At 36.5% G+C, this 20457-nt stretch overlaps 1 protein-coding gene and 1 long non-coding RNA gene across 2 annotated transcripts in view; both read right to left on the bottom strand.

Moving 5' to 3' along the window:
* Positions 1-20457, bottom strand: part of FAM155A (family with sequence similarity 155 member A) — a 703478-nt gene that overhangs the window by 603864 nt on the left and 79157 nt on the right. The gene's annotated exons all lie outside the window — the stretch shown is intronic.
* LOC117063524 overlaps positions 16456-20457 on the bottom strand; it is a 47961-nt gene continuing 43959 nt past the window's right edge. Inside the window, exon 2 of the long non-coding RNA XR_004428969.1 lies at positions 16456-18180. This is a non-coding gene — a long non-coding RNA (uncharacterized LOC117063524). The remainder of the gene's footprint in view (positions 18181-20457) is intronic.

The raw sequence follows: 20457 nt of genomic DNA, 5'->3' as shown, positions 1-20457 counted from the left end.
TGATGGGGGAGAACTTATTGAAGTCTGTAGTGAATTTATTGTCTCAACTATCTGCTGGGTTAATGATCAATACATATTTAAGCAGATGGGCTAAGTGTCAAATAGGATATTTTAGAATGGGTTTCAACCTATGAGAGAATTTATATCTATGTATGTAAAACATTTTTTTAAATCATTAAAGCAACATCCAGACAGCAAATTCAATTTAAAATACAAGACAAATTTTATTAAAACAAATTCAACGCCAGAAAATTTCTAACTTTTAGATCATCATAGTGAATTTACAGTAGTTCACAGAAAGGCAGAGACTGTGGACTCCTGCTTCAGTCTTTGTTTTAATGGCATCTGACCCACAAGAAGAAAGCTACAGAAGTAAAACCAATTGTATTCATATTTTCATGTTAAAAAAAAAAGCCTAAAAACTATTCAAAGTGATTTGTTTATAATTTTATGTTATATTATGGCTAAAGGAAGCAGGCAACTGACAACAGAAAGACTTAGACATGTGGAAGAAAAACAACCAAACAAGGGTAAGACAGAGTCAGAGAGAAAAACCTAATAGAAGAGGAAAAAAAATATAGAAAAGGAAAGATGGATTTACATGCAGAAAAAGACAAGGACACATCTCATGGTGTGTTTCCCTCACAAAGAAACAAAATAAATGTTTCGTATGCCGAAAAACAGGTAAATCATTAACAACATTGAAATCCACAACATGTGACCTTCTATGAGTTTTTTCTAAAGTTAAAGTCACATTGTGCTTTGTGACTGGATGTATAATTGGCTTGTCACTTCCTGTCACTTGCCTCCAGGGCCAGATGAAATTAAGTCAAGGACTCAGGATTCCCTCCTGCTGCTGAATGTCCAAGTGTAATTGGCAGCAAAGACCGACTGTGCCCTGCATTCGCATTCTACTGCAGTAACTGGTTACTCAATGCAATCCCACTGTCCTAAAATGCTCTAGAATGTCTTACAAGGATTTCAGCTGTTGGCTCACGTCAGAATATTCTAGGTCACAGGTGTATACCTTGTGAGAAGAATCTTAGAACTGCAATTGTATCCTAAAGTTAGGGGAACGGTTTCAAATGTATCATGTGTTTTCATGTGATAGTATAAAAGTTACAGGTATGCTGCTAAAGGTCATTTTTCCCCAGTATATTTCATTAAAGTATCACAATTAAGAAACTCTGGGAAAATTATGATGACACTCTGGTTTGACTTTCTGGTCCATTATTTTTTATAAACTTGCCCTTTTTATAATAGAATTTTTCTCTATTTATATATGATAGCATACCCTGCTCTAGTATATACTTCAGGCCGTTGCTAAATCTTTAAAGAGTGTTTTTCTCATTTTCATGTTTTATGTGATAAGAGACACAATTAAAGAGTGGGGAGAGATGGATGAAGCAGAGACACGACGAGGAAGTAAGGACTACCTGGAATGTTCCCCAGGCAGTCAATCCACAGATTCCTCCTCAGAACCCGTTTCTGATGAAGGGGGAAAACAAAGCTGGGGTTAGATTAATGATGTGAATGCAAATCTCGGCGCCCTCACTTAAGAGTCTTGTGTCCTTTGGCCTGTTACTGAGCCTCGGCTTCCTTAATTAAAAATGGAATCCATGATACTCCACTGATCCAATGCCTCATAGGATTATTATGAGCATGAAAGGAGACAATACATGTACAAGGCTTTGAGCAGTATCTGGCATATAACAAGCACCCAATAAATGGATAGTAATTTGTTTCTAAAATTATGGCTCTGATATGCTAAATACTGTATAATTGTGGCAAGTTATTTCAATACTGTAATCCTTCAATTTTCTTTTACAAAATAAAAATAAACATATTTCCTAGAAGTGAGACTCATTTTAAGGATTAGAAATAATATTTGAAAATATTCTAATATGATGGGACACAATAAATTGGTTAATAATCCATAATAGCTTTTATACAAATTTAGAATGTGAACCACATCTTGAGACTCATTTTTTTCTACTAATTCAGATTTCCCAAAAGCTTTGATAAAGAACAGGATGAACAATTGGAATCATTCTCGGAATAACTTTCCCTTCATCTTTAACATCTGATAAGGAAATGGAAGAAAATGGACTAAAACATTTTTGCAAGTAAGGGCACACAAAGTAATACTACCGATAACATTAATGAACGGCAGCAATTGACTGGCAGATATGGCAATTTCTTCAGAGTTTAGAAATAAATACAGGTTTTCATCCTAAAAAACTGTTCCATTAACCCTTATATAATCCGCCAGTCCCTGATTAAATCACCAGCTGTGGAAAGTCTTGCTGGCTGAGCCTAAAGTATAATGGGTTACCATCACCACCTAGAGAATTCCATCAATATAGATCCTCCCAATACCTCAAACTCAAAATTCACTTTTGTTTTTTATAATAACGATAATCTCCAACATTAGCCAAAGGTATCTAAGACATTCTTTTGATTACTTCTGCTGTTTGAAGCTACCTAAAATTCAGAGGCAGTTGAGTTCTCCTGGAAAGCGTAGATGAGGGGCAAAAGGTCAACTCTTAATTGTCAACTCTTTTGCATGCCTAAAACTTTTAAATGTCAAAAAAAAATTTAATATTATTTATGCATAGCAAATTATTCATAGAATATAGAAATGTAACTAGTTCATTATTAAATAAGAGCTCTATGTTTTAAGGAAAGATACAGTTCATAAGTATCTACAACCGGCCTTTCACTTCTGAAATAGACTTCAAGTATCATGGTTTCAAAAGTAAGTAATATGAACTTTCTCATCCAGTGATCCTTCTAATCACTCTCAAGTCATTGTCCAAATATGTTTCTCCAAAATATAGGGTTTACTAACAGCCTTTTGAGAGTTGCCTATTGTGATCAAGAAGACATGTTAATGGCCTAGGTGAATTCCCAATTGGCTCACTGTAAATGTTCATCTGATGGCTTTGTTCTCATTGACTTCATACTAGTCGATTAAATCTTTAATGACCTGACTTACATTTTTCTCTTGCCCTTTGAAATAACTTGCTGATTTCCTTTTTCTCTGTGTTCTTTGATTCTGGCAATCTTTTGGTTGCATTATTCCTTTTGCCTAAATAGTCTTTGGCCTTTAGCAGACCTTGTGAGTTTCTTGTATTTTTCCTTCCTAGGAATGAGGTAGTGTGGGTGTCGCTCCTTAAATAAAATCACTGACATGTTTCCTCAAAGGGGCATAAAACAATTTCAAATTGTACGTCAAATTATCTATCTATCTATCTATCTATCTATGTATCCTATCTTGCAAGTTCAATTTGCATTATGTTAAGGACTAAATTTAAAAAAAAAAAAACTTACCAAAATGTAAAATTAACAGAACTTTTAAATTTTACTTTCTGGATGTTTCCAAATCCTAAACTTACATATTGGTTGAGATGTTATTTTAATATCGTGTGTGTGTGTGTGTGTGTGTGTCAGTATATGATAATTACCTGAAATCTGATTTTTAAAACATGTTTTACAATTGAAAACATACATAAATTGTAGAAGGTCTATAATTATGATCATAATCAATACATAAGATACTTAATGGCGATCAACTGGATTGCATGTCATTTTATACATACACATATATAAAATATTTATTTTGTTTTCCTTAACAGCATAAATGTATATATATGTGCATATTATAAACATATATGATACAATATATAAAATCTATAATATGTAATATAGTATAATATATAATATAGATTAGTGTCAGAGGCGTTCGAACCAGAGCGTTCCCTTTTTGAGTGAGGGCTGGGAAAATGAGGCTAGGAGTTGCTGGGCTGCATTTCCAGAAAGGCATTCCTACCTTGTAGATGTTTACTGTTAAGGGAACAAATTAATAATGTTTACTAAATAGACCCAGACTTGGGAGTGTCCAGATATCCTGATATCTGGAGAACAAAAGCATTTTTTTGTTTTTGTTTTTGTTTTTTTTGTTTGTTTGTTTGTTTTTTTTTTTGAGACAGAGTCTCACTCTGCTCTGTCTCCAGGCTGGAGTACAGTGGCGTGATCTCGGCTCACTGCAACCGCCTTCCAGGTTCAAGTGATTCTCCTGCCTCAGCCTCCAAAGTAGCTGGGACTACAGGCACATGCCACCACTCCCAGCTAATTTTTGTATTTTTAGTAGAGACAGGATTTCACCACGTTGGCCAGGATGGTCTCAATCTCCTGACCTCGTGATCCTCCCACCTCAGCCTCCCGAAGTGCTGGGATTATAGGCATGAGAACAAAGACATTTCTAATTTTGCTTTAAAAATAATAATACTGATTCTTGCAAAATATAGTAATTAAGAAAATTAATCCTTTATCACAAATCCTTGAAGCAGAGCACATTTCCCCATATATACAAGTACTGTATCTAGGGTGGACACGTTCCTCCTCTTACTCTCAGGAATTCCTACTCTATCTATGGAGTAGCTACACTTTTGCTACTTTACTTTCTTAATAAACTTGTTTTTACTTTGCACTGCAGACTTGCCCTGAATTCCTTCTTGCACGAGATCCAAGAGCCTTCTCTTGGGGTCTGGATAGGTACCCCTTTCCTATACCAGTAGTAGTGAAAATTTTTTAAAATATTGAGGTAAGTGGACCATTTGTCTGATCTGTTATGCATTATTACAGAGTTTCCATATTTAATGTGAAGAAACAAAATCCTGTCCTGGCACAAGCAATACAGTATGTCTCTATTTGTTTGAGATAAGTTAAATGTAAAACATAAATTCAGGGAGGTGTTTCAGGAGTTATATAAATGCTATGTGAAAAAAAAATTCCCTAATTAACAATGTATGCAATATATCAGTAAAAGCTAAATTAGCCATTTTGAGATTTGCAGTGTCATTTACTGCAGGCTTTTCTAAAATGTGTTCAATGAGAAAAGAAATTCTGGGGTGAAATATTTGTGGAAAACACTGTGAACTATATCCTTTCTCGGGTCATGGCCTTGACTATTAGCCTGTTAGAAGCCTATTAAAAGCTCTGAGAAGCTTAGGTTCCTATGTGAGCAAAACACTTACTAAAATTCTCTGAAAGCAGTTTTCCATGGAACAATTCTTTTTAATGCCACATTTTAAAATTCTGTATAAAATCTCTACCATATGTGATGGTTTCCCATTAAAAAATAATGTTTAAATTGTTTGCAATACAAAATGTCAGGATAGATCTTTATTATCTATCACATTTAAAAAGAGGGTTTGTTTACATTTCGTATTTGTTTAATATGAAGATTAAATGAGTACAGCGTACCTGGGTATGCACTAGCAAGGTAACATGAATAATTTACAGCTCCTTTAAGAAGCTCAATGTCATTAAGAAGATGAGACAAAGTACTAGTAAGGTAAGCAGTATATTGGCCATGTGTTTGTAGCAGCTATTTGACTATACTGTGGTTTTCATTCACAGAGTTTGACATATTTTACCTTGACCATATTCCAGTTTGATGGATTACTTTCAATTTTCTCATCAGAAACATGAACTGAAGCAAAGACAGCACTAGCAAACGTGAAACTATCTTGATATACATGATAAATCATACTTCAGAGTTATAAATCATACTCAGAATAAACAAACTCAAAAATAGTGCCAAAAAGACTAATGTCTTCGTTTAAAGCTAATATATGGCTAGACCTCAATTTATTATAGGACAATCTTGGAATTACTTTGCCATGGGTTAAATAAGCTAAAATTCTGATAAAATAATTTCAAGGATTTTCTTATTATTGTCCTAATTATATTCCTGTATTTTGAATAATTTTTCTAAAACCAAGTATTATTCTACGAAGATCTCTTATTTTTAACAAGACTACGAGTGTTTAGGCTTTGATTTCCTCATCATTTAAAAATGATGAGTGTCACTCTTTTGTATAAGTGTACAATCAACTATATTGTAAAGATCATGTTGTGTTTTCGATCCTGCTAAAGATAGATTTCCCCTTAAATTATCAACTTCAAGTATTTTAAACTATTAGTTAAATTAAGTCAGCCTGTTGTGCTTCTATTCATCAAACATTAAGTGTCTACTGTGCTCCAGAACTAAGCTAGAAATTTTACTTTTTCATGAAGACGAGAAGAACAGTTACTTCAATCATTTCTCTCAATATTTCCAATGGATTTAAGAAGGCTGATATATGGCAGCAGTAACCCTGTGTCAATTTAAATATGTATATTTGTATTTATGTGCATAGGTGTGCTACAGAGCTCCATTTCTGCATATCATGCTATACATTTTTCTCAATGGTTTAGAATGGTTTAGTGTCTGCTCTAACAGATTCAAGGAATTTATAAATCAACTAGGGAAATGAAGCCACAGGCAACACCACTGGATTCCAAAATCAACTTGAATATGATTTTGTTATGGCATTGCTTTCCAATTTAGGACAAAATCCTAAGAAACTACATTCAGCAATTTTACAGTTAGATAGTATATGTTCCTTTATCTTTTCCTGGCTATATTAACTATGTTGGCCAAATTAAAACCTCTCTGAGACTAAATTGTTCATTAGTGAAATGGAGGTCAATATATTTCTTACCTAACGCCAGCATATAACTTTGGTTACTACATTCTCTGTAGTTCCATAATTCCTCCAGCAGCCATTTATCGAATTCCTATAATATGCAAGGCTTCAGTGCTAGGTACTGGGGATGGAGAACTGGAGAAAATAGCCCTTTTTTGTTCTTATGGAGTCTCTGGGAATGGATCACTATTAAATTAGCCATGCTACGAAGGAGCTGAAACCCTTCTTTAAAAAGCAGCCTTAAATCTCAGCTCTTGTGGTTCTTCCTTCCTCTCTGCCGAGTCAGGAGGGCTCTTTCTTCCCTGATATCTCTATATTATGCACATGTGTCTTAGAGACCACATCATGCCACAGTTATAGATGTAAGTGCCTATGCTTCCCAATGAACTGCGAATTTCACTGAGCTCAGAAACACAAAGCTAGACTCTAAGCTAAACAACATTTTAGATGCTTTCACATTTTATTTCATTTATTCTTTACAACAATATGGAAAAGTATTATGTTCCCCACTCAAAGATAAGGCAACTGAGGTTTGGATAAGCTGAATAATATCTCTGAGGTTAGTTAGGAAATGACCAAGCTAGGCTGTCAGAGCAGGTTAACTTTTATGCACCTGGCCTAACAGCCAAATGGTGATATTGTCATCCTAAAGTGTCCTAAAATCACCCTAAAGTGAAAGTTGACCTTGTTTTTCTCTCATGTCAACTGTACAACTTGCTGGCTTCAGCAGCAAGAGGGAAAGAGGACGTGGCATGGCCATCAGCTGTAGCTTTTGAAAGCAGTCAGGAGAGAACAAAACAAATGTACAAACTGAGCTAAATCTGGAACATTTTTAAAATCATTACTATCATTAGACACATTGATTTGGCAGAGGCAGAGGCAATAGAGGGCAGTGATGAATTGTCTCAGCTATGCAGTCAGATAGGCTAGGTTCTAGTCCTGCTCCATCTCTCATCAGCTGGGTAAGTTTCCTTGGGTAAATTTTTTTAATGTCTAGGTACCTTGGTTTCCTCATCTGTGAAAAGCGATTAGTTGTTGAACCTATCTCAAAGCGTGAAAATGAGAAGTAAAGGAAAAAATATACACAAATTGTTTCTGGCATATGGGAAGCTCTCAGTAATAATATCATTCTTAACACATAAAGAACAGGTCACGGATTTATACCAGCATGACAACGCGATGAACACTATCACTAAACAAGAGGATAGTCTGACTGATGAACTCTTAAACTGCACCATATCCATACTTATTAATTCATCTATTACATTAATTTCACAAGCATGTATTGAATACCTGCTGTGTGCTAGCAATCATGATAGATCTTATGGGCACAAAGTTGAGTAGGAAACAATTTCCTTAAGAACATGACAGATTTTAGGATGTACAAAAATGTAAATACATACTTAAAATACACATGACATGTGCTTTGATGCAAATGCTGCAATATAAATTAATACCAGTTTTAGTGGTGGCTTAATAAAAATACTGAACATTGGCCGGACATGTTGGCTCATGCTTGCAATCCCAAAACTTTGGGAGGCCCAGGGAGGAGGATCGCTTGAGGCCAGGAATTGAAGACCAGCCTGGGCAATGTAAGAGGACCCTATCTGTATAAAAAAAAAAATCTAAAAAATTAGCCAGGCATGGCGGATCATGCCTGTAGTCCCAGCTGCTTGGAGACTGAGGCGAGAAGATCACTTGTGCCCAGGAAGTTGGAGCTTCAGTTACCTGTGATCCTGTCCCTGCCCTCCAGCCTGGGTGATGGAGCAAGAACCTGTCTCAAACAAACAAATGAACGAAAAACTGCTAACATGTACTGATATTTCCATATCTGGCAATTTTCCCAAAACTTCACATAAAGTATCTTGCATGGCTGTCACAGCATCCTTATGAGGAAGATTTTATTATCGTACCCATTTTATAGGTAAGAAAATTATGTTTAGAAAAAGTTTAAGATTTGCCCCAGACAGACAACCAGGAGGTGGTACAGTCAGAAGTTTGCCTCTTGAGCTTTATCAGCCGATAGCTAAGAAGTATAAAGGGAGATACACCTGTTGATATAATCTGGATATTTGTCCCCACCCAAATTTCACATTGACTTGTAATCTGCAATGCTGGAGGGCCAGCCTGGTGGGAGGTGTTTGGATCATGGGGGCAGATCTCTCACACCTTGCTGCTTTCTTTATGATAGTGAGTGAGTTCTCACAAGATCTGCTCGTTTAGAAGTGTGTGACACCTTGCCCGCAACTCTCTCTCTTGCTCCTGCATTCGTCATGTAAAGTGTCTGTTCCAGCTTCTGCCATAATTGTAAGCTTCCTGAGGCCTCCCCACAAGCTGATGCTGGAGCTATGCTTCTCTACAGCCTGCAGAACAGTGAGCCAATTAAACCCTTTTTCTTTACCCAGCCTCAGGTATTTCTTTGTAGCAATGCAAGAACGGCCTAATACATGCATCAATGCCTTTAAGAACAGAAATTTAATTTTATGTAAATTATAAGAAAGGGAGACAGTGGCCGTTATTGAAACTTGAGGGAAAAAAACTTTAAAAGGCTCCTTTATGTATGTTTATGGGATATATATGTTTAACAAAAGGTAAACATATTTTTACATCGTATTCCCAGAAATGTTCTTCCTTTGACTTTGTGACATTGTTCTTTCTGCCTTGTTCAAATTCTCTGCTGATTCATTTGCTGATGAATTAAAAACATAATTTAATAAGAGAGATTCAAATTGCACATTTTACTTTTTAAATAATTGCTTCAAATCCTGAGATGAGGGAGACCTGGGTAAATGAAATAACGTGTGAAAACACCTAGCAATTCTGGGGTGACTGTTTATTTAACAGGAGTGAACAGAGAGACTTGCAAAACTCCCCTGCAAACTGAGGCTGCATGAATGGAATCACAGGACTCAGAACAAAGGAAACGTCTGTCTTCCTCTATCCCTTGGTGTAAAGGAATGTATTTGGCGCATCATGCTTAAATCCGGTCACCATGTTTTAAGAAGGAAGTTAATTAGAGTGTGCCCAGAGGAGGAAAACCAGAAGAGTGGAACATCTAATGTGATACTGTGTGAGGAGTGGTTAAAGAAACTGGGAATACTGAAGTTGAACTGAATTCTTAAAGGGGGTATGATCACTGCATTCACATTTTAAAGACCTGTATGTTGAACCGGAATTGGAACAGACATGACTCTTGATGGCAGAACTAAAGGCAATGGCTGGCAGTTTGTTGAAGGCAGATTGCAGGCTAGGATTAAAACAGGAGTGGTTTTTTTCTCTGTTTGTTTGTTTGTTTGTTTTTGTGTTTGTTTTGTTTTGTCTTGTTTGAGTAAACTGCCTATGTTTAGAAGGGCCTAAGCACAAGTTTTCAGTGTGGACAGGAGATGGAGGCCATAAACCTTAGGGTCTCTCCCTATTCAAAGGCCCCATGACTCAGTTTCCATGCTGAACCCTCTTTCTTCTCTCCCCTCTCATTCAACAGGTCAGTAAGGGCTCCCTCAATCACCTGCTATTAATCTATGATTCTCTGAAAACAGCCTGTGGCTCTCAACATCAGTTCTCACTATCCAACTATCACCTCCAAAACCTATATGTATTAGCCATAAAGTCTCAGATTTTTGCCAGGATCAATTATTTTTATTAAAAAAGTATTACTATTTAACTGTTCTTAACCTTACCTTCTTTATAGTCAATAGTCAAGTTCTGCTGCTTCTTTCTTTTATAGGTCAAGATTTATAAGAAGCTAATTATTTCATATTTGGAATATGAAATTTGGCTGAATTACTGTACAGAGATGAAATATTTTTGCAGCTTTATGCTTATCTCATGCATAAATTTCACTGACTTTTCATTTTTCTGCTATGTATTATGATGATCTAGATAAGGGATGGATGTGTTTGCACTTGTATTCTTATAAAATTAATTCTAATATCCTAGTTTGTGGTTTCCTCTCAGGCCATTTTAATCCTGCTAAAGTTTGCTTAGAACCAGAAAAGGCTACCTCTAATATCACCTTCATGACTGCATGTGGAAAGGCATCATCACATCTTTAAGTCATTTTCTCTCCATATTTCCTTGAAGGAGTATCCAGTTCAGATCCTATACATTTTCATCTCTGAATCACATTTATGATGATATTGCTTCCAAATTGGATCCAGTGGCTTTCAAACATTCCCATATTTCCATGTGCATTACAATGCTTACAATGAGTAGGGTGAAGGAGACTCACCTCCTATTCCTCCACTTGAAATGTTCTCCACTGTTCACACTCCCTTGGAGCCAAACCATTCTAGCTGACAAAGGTGCATTGATTCCTAGCTTGCCAAGCCCTCATTCTGTGCTCTGCCTTTTAAACTAAGTTTGACAGTGAATTTTCATACATTAAGCTGAGATCTCTACACAGTTGGATGAGTTAATTAATCCTTTGAAGCTTCCCATTGAATCCCTTCTTTTACCCCTCTTATCTCCACCTTCTTCTAAAACCTCAGGAAACATATTTTTACTTATTGAACCAGATACAAACAACTCAATATTCCCTTTTCATTTCATGCTTGGAACCCTGAACTTGGACAGTCTCTGCTGTAAATGTTAAAGTACGCTTCCTCGTCTTAAGCCATTTGGAAAACAAAATTGCATTTTTAAAAGTTAGTATGGAATGTTTATCTTCATACAAATGTACTCTTATTACTTTGTTCTCTATCTCCAAGACATACTTGACATACTTTTTTTTTTTTTTTCTGAATGTGCTTTACAATTGCTATTGCGGTTTTGTTGTGGTTGTTGTGGTTGTGGTTGTTCTTGTTGTTGCAGCAACATTGGTTTGTGGCCCGTGGCAATCTTCTACACAATTTACTGTCCTTAAATTTAAAAACTGGCAGTTAGCCAATCTCAATCTTCCCTTACACTTATATGTGTGATCCTTTCACTATTTGTAGTTTGCCGTTCCTTCTTAATTTCCGTATTTCACCTTCCACCCAACTAAACACTTGACCTTTCACTCGGGTTCTCCACTTTTTCACAGTTTTTGCTTGCGTGCAACACTGACATCGGGCACAATTTTTCTGTGCCTTAGAAAAAAAAAGTCCTGTCTTTGCTCAATTTAACTTTCTGATGTTTAATATAGGAATGATTAAAATTATGGTTATTTCTCACAGGTGTTGAAAGTATCCAAAGAGATAACGTATTTGAAAAGAGTTTTAACTCTTTTTTTTTTTTCTTTTTTTTAAGACGCAGTCTCACCATCACCCAGGCTGGACTGCAATGGCATGATCTCGGCTTACTGCAGCCTCCTCCTCCCAGGTTCAAGCAATTCTCCTGCCTCAGCCTCCTGACTAACGGGGATTACAGGCGCCCGCCAACACTGGCAGTGGCTCACGCCTGTAATCCCAACACTTTGGGAGGCCGAGGCAGGTGGATCATCTGAGGTCAGGAGTTCGAGACCAGCCTGACTAACATAGTGAAACCCTGTCCTTACTAAAAATACAAGAGTTTTAATTTCTGTAAAGTGCTAGGCAATGATGATTATTACTCTGTAACCATTTTACATGGGCCCCCAACTGACTTCATACTCTTTTGTAGTGCCTTTACTGATAAAAACCTGAGCTCTTGAAAAATGGAGACCAAGTTTTTATTCATCTTTATATTCTTAGCATTTAATATATTGCTGATAACATTTTAGATGCTTTTTTATTGAATTAGATAATTAATATATACTAAGTGTTTTAACAGTTGCACAAACTAGAACATAGGAGAAATGTCAAATACTTATCAAATTTATAGTGGATTTGCATCACTTTTTACTGGTGATAACACTAAAAATTTCTTCTTGTGCCAGGAGAAAACTAATCAGTATTGTCTATGCTAATATTATTATCTGATTATTATATGAAAAATGTCATTTTGTTTCTGTTTCTTGAAACCAGAGACGCCTCTGCAAAAAAAAAGAATGTTCATTTTTAATTTAACAAATCTTTAACATACTAATCATTTAAAGACAACACAGGGTGCTCAATGAGAGAGTATTTTCTTGTAACAGAGGCTGTATCACATAAACCTTAAGAGATTTAAAAATTAACATTCAATTGAAGAAACAGCCTGAGTATAATTTATCAATTTTTTAAATCTGATCTACATTTTAGATGTATACAAAATGTTACTTCAGTTTGCTCCCACCCCTACGTATAAACTCTGTCTCCTTTCTGACTCTAGAGGCTATTTCAATCTATCCACATCTATTCTTCCCTTACTAATAGCATTACATATTTGAATTGTGTTTTGAGAGCATGATATTTGGTCTAATCACTTAAAAATTTATCAGCAGCTCTCACTAATTGGCAGAATCAAAGATGTGCCAGCTTACTAGATCATATTAGAAGCATACCCCATCTTCAGGATCTCTTCTTTGCAGCACTTTATTTGGTGCATAATCTCATTTTGAGTTAGATGTTACTGCTATATGCCTCTAAAAGCTCTATTCTTTGACTGTAATTGTTTATTTAATTGTATGTTGCTGTTGCCTGCACTGACTGTAATCACTATGTGGACAACTAATACAAATTTTATTAATTATCAAACCCACACTGCCCAGCTCAGTAAAGTCTGTTGAATGAATAAATGAACCAAACACTGTTCTGTTATTGTTTTGTTTTATTTTTTGCATTAGTGCTTGGTTGGTGATAAAAAGTGTAAGGAAAGGCTAAGTTACACTTCCGAGGAATGGTTTTATAAGAAAATCTTATAAAAAACCATTTACTGTGAGAGATTCCTCACTTCCTCTTCTACCCAGTACACTTTCAGAGCTGAGCTCCTGGGAGGCAGTAGGATTACTATGTGCTGATTCCACACAACCGCTCCCCTCAGTGAGTGACTGAGAGAAGACGTCTCCTTCCAACAGCCATAAAGAGGTGCCAGCTGTACATAGTATTTTAGATGCCAAGCTGCATGGGATTTCAGGAAAACTGGTACACAATAGGATCTTCATACACTTGTTTATTTTAGAAAGTGAGATTTCCACAAAGACATGCAAAGAGTAGAGGAATAACTACTGCCCGGCTGACTTTTAGTGATGGGTCTCAAGTAGAAACTGTGTTTTTAAACAACCGCAACAGGAGGTGAAAGCATGGAAACTGCATGCTGCAGGTAACTAATGAAACAAGCAATTATCCCGTGCTATCATACAAAGGCATCCACAAATAGCAGCATAGCTGTTCCTAGTTGTCAGTTCATGAAAATTTTTCCTAGTAAATTATTCACTCATTTTCTTCTTTATATGGAATAGAAAGCTCCTCAGATTATCTTAAAGTGTCACAGATGAAACATGATAAGGTCTGTTCTGATCAATATTTAAAGTCAAATTAAAAAGAGGTTGCTCCAGTAAGAAAAAAACAAATTCCCTCAAAAAGTGGGCTAAGGATACGACCAGACAATTGTCAAAAGAAGATCTACGAATAGCCAACAAACATATGAAAACATGCTCAACATCACTAATGATCTGGGAAATGCAAATCTGAACCACAATGCGATACCACCTTACTCCTGCAAGAACGGCCATAATCAAAAAATCAAAAAACAGTAGATGCTGGTGTGGCTGTGGTGATCAGGGAGTGCTTCTACACTGCTCGTGGGAATGTAAAGTAGCACAGCCAGTATGGAAAATGGTGTGGAGATTCCTTAAAGAACTAAAAGTAGAACTACCATTTGATCCAGCAATCCCACTACTAGTTATCTACCCAGAGGAAAAGATATCATAATATGGAAAAGATACTTGCACATGTATGTTTACAGGAGTTCAATTTGCAATTGCAAAATCGTGGAACCAACCCACATGCCCCATCAATCAACGAGTGGATAAAGAAACTGTGGGGAGTGTGTGTGTGTGTGTGTGTGTGTGTGTGTGTGTGTGATGGAATACTACTCAGCCATAAAAAGGAATGAATTAACAGCATTTGCAGCAACCTGGATGAGATTGGAGACTATAATTGTAAGTGAAGTAACTTAGTTATGGAAAACCAAACATCATATGTTTTCACTAGGTGGGAGCTAAGCCATGGGGATGCAAAGTCATAAGAATGATACAATGGACTTTGGGGACTTGGGGGGAAGGGTGAGAGAGGGGTAACAGATAAAAGATTACAAATAGCATTCAGTGTGTACTACCCAGGTGATGGGTGCACCAAAACTTCACAAACCACCAGTAAATAACTTACTCATGTAACTAAATGCCACTTGTACCCCAATAACTTGTGGGATAAAAAAGAGATTGCTCCAGTGAGATGCAAAGAAATACCTATAATAATTGTTCCCCCTTACAGACTTTTTGAAGGCTGTACTTTGATACAGTGGTTCTCAAACCTACCGAAACAAAGAATACTTTTCTGTCATCCTGGTGAACGTGTTATCAATCAGGATCTGACAGGCCACAGAGGACACTCAAATTGGGACAATGTGAGGAGGTTTTATTTACAGAGAGAGAACCGTGGGCAAGAGGTAGTGGTACCGTGAAGTTTGGTGTAAAAGTCAGGCAGAGTGTTCCCACAGCCAAGTCTCAAAAGACAAGAGTATGGAGAGGGCTCAGAAAGAGAGAAATTCACAGAGTCCCAGAGATACTCTCTTTTGGAAAAGCAAAGGTTTTGTTGAGGACTTAGCCAGTACAAGGAATCCTCACAGGAAGGAACTTAAGAGAATAAATGGGCCGGGTATGGTGGCTCACACCTGTAATCCCAGCACTTTGGGAGGCCAAGGTGGGTGGATCACCAGAGGTCAAGAGTTCGAGACCAGTCTGAACAACATGGTGAAACCCCATCTCTACTAAAAATACAAAATTAGCTGAGCGTGGTGGTGCATGCCTATAATCCCAGCTACTCAGGAGGCTGAGACAGGAGAATCATTTGAATCCGGGAGGCAGAGGTTGCAGTAAGCCGAAAACATGCCATTGCACTTCAGCCTGGGCAACAAGAGCGAAACTCCTTTTGAAAAAAAAAAAAAATAAGCCAGGCACGGTGGTGGCTCACTCCACTCCTGTAATCCCAACACTTTGGGAGGCTGAGGCAGGCAGATCACCTGAGGTCAGGAGTTTGAGACCAGCCTGCACAACATGGCGAAATCCCGTCTCTACTAAAAATACAAAAAAGTAGCCAGGCATGGTGGTGGTGGATGCCTGTAATCCCTGCTACTTGGGAGGCTGAGGCAGGAGAACCACTTGAACCAGGGAGGCGGAGGTTGCAGTGAGCCAAGATCACGCCACTGCATTCCAGCCTGGGCGACAAGAGAGAAACTCCATCTCAAAAAAAAAAAGAGAGAGAGAGAAAGAGAGAATATATGCCTGACCTCAGGCTCTTTTCTCCCTCTCATCTCTTTCCAAGGCAACCACTTGTCTCACCAAAATGAAAAGGAAACTCACTGAAATCTAACTCACTAAAACTTAGAGTAGATGCTACAGGTCCACTCCCAGGAGCTGAGAACGGAGCAAAGAATGTTGGAAAGTAAATCTAGTGGGGACAATGGACGCCTGACGCATGTTCATTTCTGAGGTAAGGGTGCTGAAGTTCAGAGAGATTCATACCCTGAGTGGTAGACATACCTAAGAATGTTTATATAATCATTTCACACTATTATTTCATTTGGTCTCCTATGCTTACTCCTGACCCACAAAGAAAATATTAGATTTATTATGTACATCTAATATTACTCTTTTAGGATAACATGAAACTACCATCACTATTCATTATTGAAGATGTAAGAAAATACCTTTAACCAGTTCTTTGTACACTCATAACAGAATATATTCTTATGTTGATGAGAAATCCATATATATGCATAAACATCCATTTTTTTTCAATAATCTAAAACTCTGGCCTTAAATTTTTCCAATAATATACGCTTAAAGCTGAAAATATATCATCACAGTTACATGATAAGAGTATCTATGTAATTGGTTTATTTAAAGATATAAACTTTATTAGAAGCTCTAAGGTAATGCAAAGTCAGACACATGGGTTGAGTCCCAAATATGCCTTCTGTTCTCTTTATGACTCACAGTTTATGTGTCTATAGTTTCGCACCCAGTGACACCAAACTATTGTTACATGGGTCACGGTAAAGCAATTAATTAGCTAACATCAATATTTCCATGTCTTTTTCTGACTTTCAGAGAATGGAATTGAGAGCTACCTGACTCTTGCTACATTCCCATAACTAGTATATCATTTATTCTAGTAAATGAATAAGTACAATTCTGAAGTTATGTTTTTAGAAAAAAATACTACCAATCTAAAACCTCTTGCAAACTAATACATTTGTCTCACAGAAAATACTTAAAGCCATTCTTTCCTGAACACTGCAGTGTATGTGCTTGAATAATAAGTGCATCTACCTATAAATAATAAGTGCATCTACCAATCAAATCTTCCTAGTAATATAATTCGTTTTTTAGACCTTGATAATTTCATTCGTTGTTATGAATTGCGAAGCTTTATCTTAGATTACATCCTTATCCCCAGGTTAGATGTGCACCTGCCAACCCACGGTTTGCATGCATCGTCCCTTGAATCTCAGAGTCAGCGTGTCCTGAGTTGACTTCACCATTTCTTTAGCTTGCCCAGCAGAGCCACCATCGAGACATTTGGGTCAGTCTGTACTTTGGATGTCATCCTTAGCATTTAAATCTTCTTCATCCTCCTTGTTGGAATCCTGTGTATTGTAAATTCTTTTTTTCTATTTTCTTCATCCCATCATCCCAAAATTAGTTTATCCTCCTTGTTTTTCAACTGGACCACTGTAACAGCCTCCCAGTTATTATCTGGGTGTCTCATTTTGCCCTTACTGATCTGTTTTCCATATTTGGACCCAAGTGTTATGTTTTTTTTAAGTCAATCTAGCTGATAACAAAGTTTCCCTTTTTAATTTTTCTATTTGGGACATTCAGGTCTGACATCATCTCTCTCTCCCTCTTCTTCCTGCGCTGGTGGATCTTGTTGAATAAATGCACTTTTCCAAATGTGTTCAAGTCACTACCTTTCTTCCTGCAATATCTTCTTCCTCTCTCTTCCCATGGCCTATCTCCAGTTGAAATTTTGGATTCACTCTAGCCCTTTCCTCGTCCAGTAATGGTTCCATGAATGTCCATTTGTTCCTCACGGGTGATAATGCAGCACTTGGAATCTACCGGCACATGGCCATAGCCATTACACAGTTCTGTTGAACATGTCCATGTCACCCACTGCAGGGCAAGCTCCAGAATGGAGGGGCTTATCTGGAGGACCCCAGCAGCTAATTTAGCAGCTAGAACGTATCTGCCAATCAATGGATGCAGTTTGATTATATCCTTTTTTATTATTTTTTTGTCACACAGATGGAAGACCTGCCCAACTGCTGAAAGACAGTGGCAACCAGAAAGCATTCGTGAAAAAAACGTTAACAATATATGATAATTACTGAAATTCTGGCCTGGAGGTTGGTCATAATAGAAAACAAATATGGTTAACCTAGTTAAGTTAATGGAACCTTAATTAGATTGAAGAGAAACTCCAGTGTCTGTCACAAGTGCCATTCTGACTGTGGTGAGGAAACTGTCAGGGATGACACAGAGTTCTGTGTGACTTGACCACTCCCTTGGGTTGCCGTGGAGTGGATCACAGGCTTATCTGAACTGGACCAAGAGAAGAAACAAGAATTAGGACACACGGTGAAATAACAGAAGGAAATCTTGTGTGTGTATACAAGTAAAGGACAAGAGAGATCATGATATTAAAATTTAATATTTTAGTGGCTTGGCATGAATTTACTAAAATTAAATTTTGATAAGACTATAATTTCTACTCCACAATTTAATTACAACAATAAGTACAGAGTGAATTTCACAATTTTTGAAAATCTCTTTTGCTTTAAAAAGTACTTCATTACTTCAGTTACAATTGGGTACGAATGTCGTCAGGCAATTCCTGTCTTAAAATCACACAAAGTTCCACCTTACAGGATAAAATCTTCATAAACAGAGAGTTTATGGTTTGGAAACTCTGCTTACTTCATCTTTATTTCATCATTTCTTTGTCAGTCTAGATCGTGGGGTATACAGGCTAGAAAAAGCAAGAGTGAAAAAGAACGGAGACATAGTGAGCAGTGGCTACACGCCAAACACCATCACTTTTTTGTTCTTTTTTAAGCATCAAAATCATCCTAAAATAGAAGCAAACATTATTTTTCCATTTTACAGATAATAAAACTGAGACTCAGACAGATTCTTTTTCAGGGTGATATAGCTACAAAGTGGCAAAATCAGAACTGGCACCCAGGTCTCTGAGCTGAATGCCCATGCTCTCTGCACCACAATATGCTGCCAGGGAGTTGGTTATATTCACCTAAATTCCTGGTAAATTGTAATAATCTGGACAGAAACTTGTCAACCAACTATTATGTCTTGAGTTACATATATAGGCAAAGAAGGATAAAAGAAACTAAACTTTTGTTTAGGAAAATTAAAATGGCAAATTGTGCTGTTCAGGATTCATTCACTCCCTTGTACACTGTACACAATATTTGAAAATGTTCAATAGTGCAGGTTTACAGTGCTGCCTCCATAAAATTACTGCTATCTTACAATGCAAAACCATCAAGACTCATAAACCATAGGCTAATTTAGGAAACTAGAGTGATTCAGACATAATATTTAAGAATTTTCCTGAAGCATTTACAGCAATGGCAACCATCAATGTTTATTAAGTACTTTATAGCAAGCACTGCTCAAAGTCTTTCATGTGTATTTACACATACAACTTGGCTAAAATAAAATAAAAAGTATTAAACATGACTTATGACAAACAACAATCTCAGAAAAAAGAATAGTACAGTACATATAATATGCCAAAAGTAACCCTTAAATAGGCAACAAATTGAAGAAAGCCTAAAGGGTGGATATTAAAATGATATTAAAATATTAAAAAGACATTTTATTTTGGAAGCTTAGATGAAAGCATTTATAGAATAAACTATACATCATATAATTAATTTAAATCTGTTCCATAAGTAATCATTTATCAGTCATCTCCTATATGATGAAATTTTACTGATGATGATGAAGATAAATTTAATAAAACAGGGCTGAAATCTTTATGTCAGATCACATACACATAATTCACTAACAGCAACATGAAATGAGTCATGGCAAGATGTGTCTATTGCATAGTTATTAAAATAGCATAGCAATTCTGCATACATTTATGTGAATAAAAGAAGCAGCTGTTTCATCATGTTCATAGTTAACCAAGGAGTGTTAATTTTTAGCCATATATGGGTACCATATTAAATGGATTTGGGAAAAACATGCATAGAAAATGGGTGCAGGTTAGAGCCTTATTTTAGAAGTCTTTTAGTTATATAATATACAGGGCTAAATAAAAATCTATAAACATAGATTTATAACAATGTTACATCATATTAAAAATACAGGATTCTTATTCTCTAAAGAGCTTACAGCATCATTAGGAAAAGTCATAAGACAGTAGAGCAAAAACAGCATCTAATCCTGAGATCATACTGGAAGGAGATGGTGAAAACTACCCACAAACCTAAAAATGTTATTAGTCTCATATACCTTTTAAAAAGGTTGTAAAGGTGGCAAATGGAGAAATAAAATCCCCCTTTTCCTATTTATTTTGCTTATTTAATGTAGAAAAAATGTAAAGTTATTAATATTCAGGTTTGTTGCAGCTACAGCAAGATTGCTGAGAATATAAAATGGTAAAAATGTTTTTGCCAAAAGTTTGGCAATATTTATCAAATATTCCCTAAAATTTGTAATAGTTTAAAATGGCTATGCTGGTAATGGAAACAGCAAGATTAAAAGTATCATCTACATCACAATCCTGATTTTTAAAAAAGACAAAAACTATGTACCTGTCTATATATCAATCTAGCTAGCTAGCTATCA

Source organism: Trachypithecus francoisi, unplaced genomic scaffold (assembly GCF_009764315.1).
Source record: "Trachypithecus francoisi isolate TF-2019V2 unplaced genomic scaffold, Tfra_2.0 Lachesis_group18, whole genome shotgun sequence".
NCBI lineage: Eukaryota > Metazoa > Chordata > Mammalia > Primates > Cercopithecidae > Trachypithecus > Trachypithecus francoisi.
This window is presented reverse-complemented; position numbering and strand designations above follow the sequence as displayed.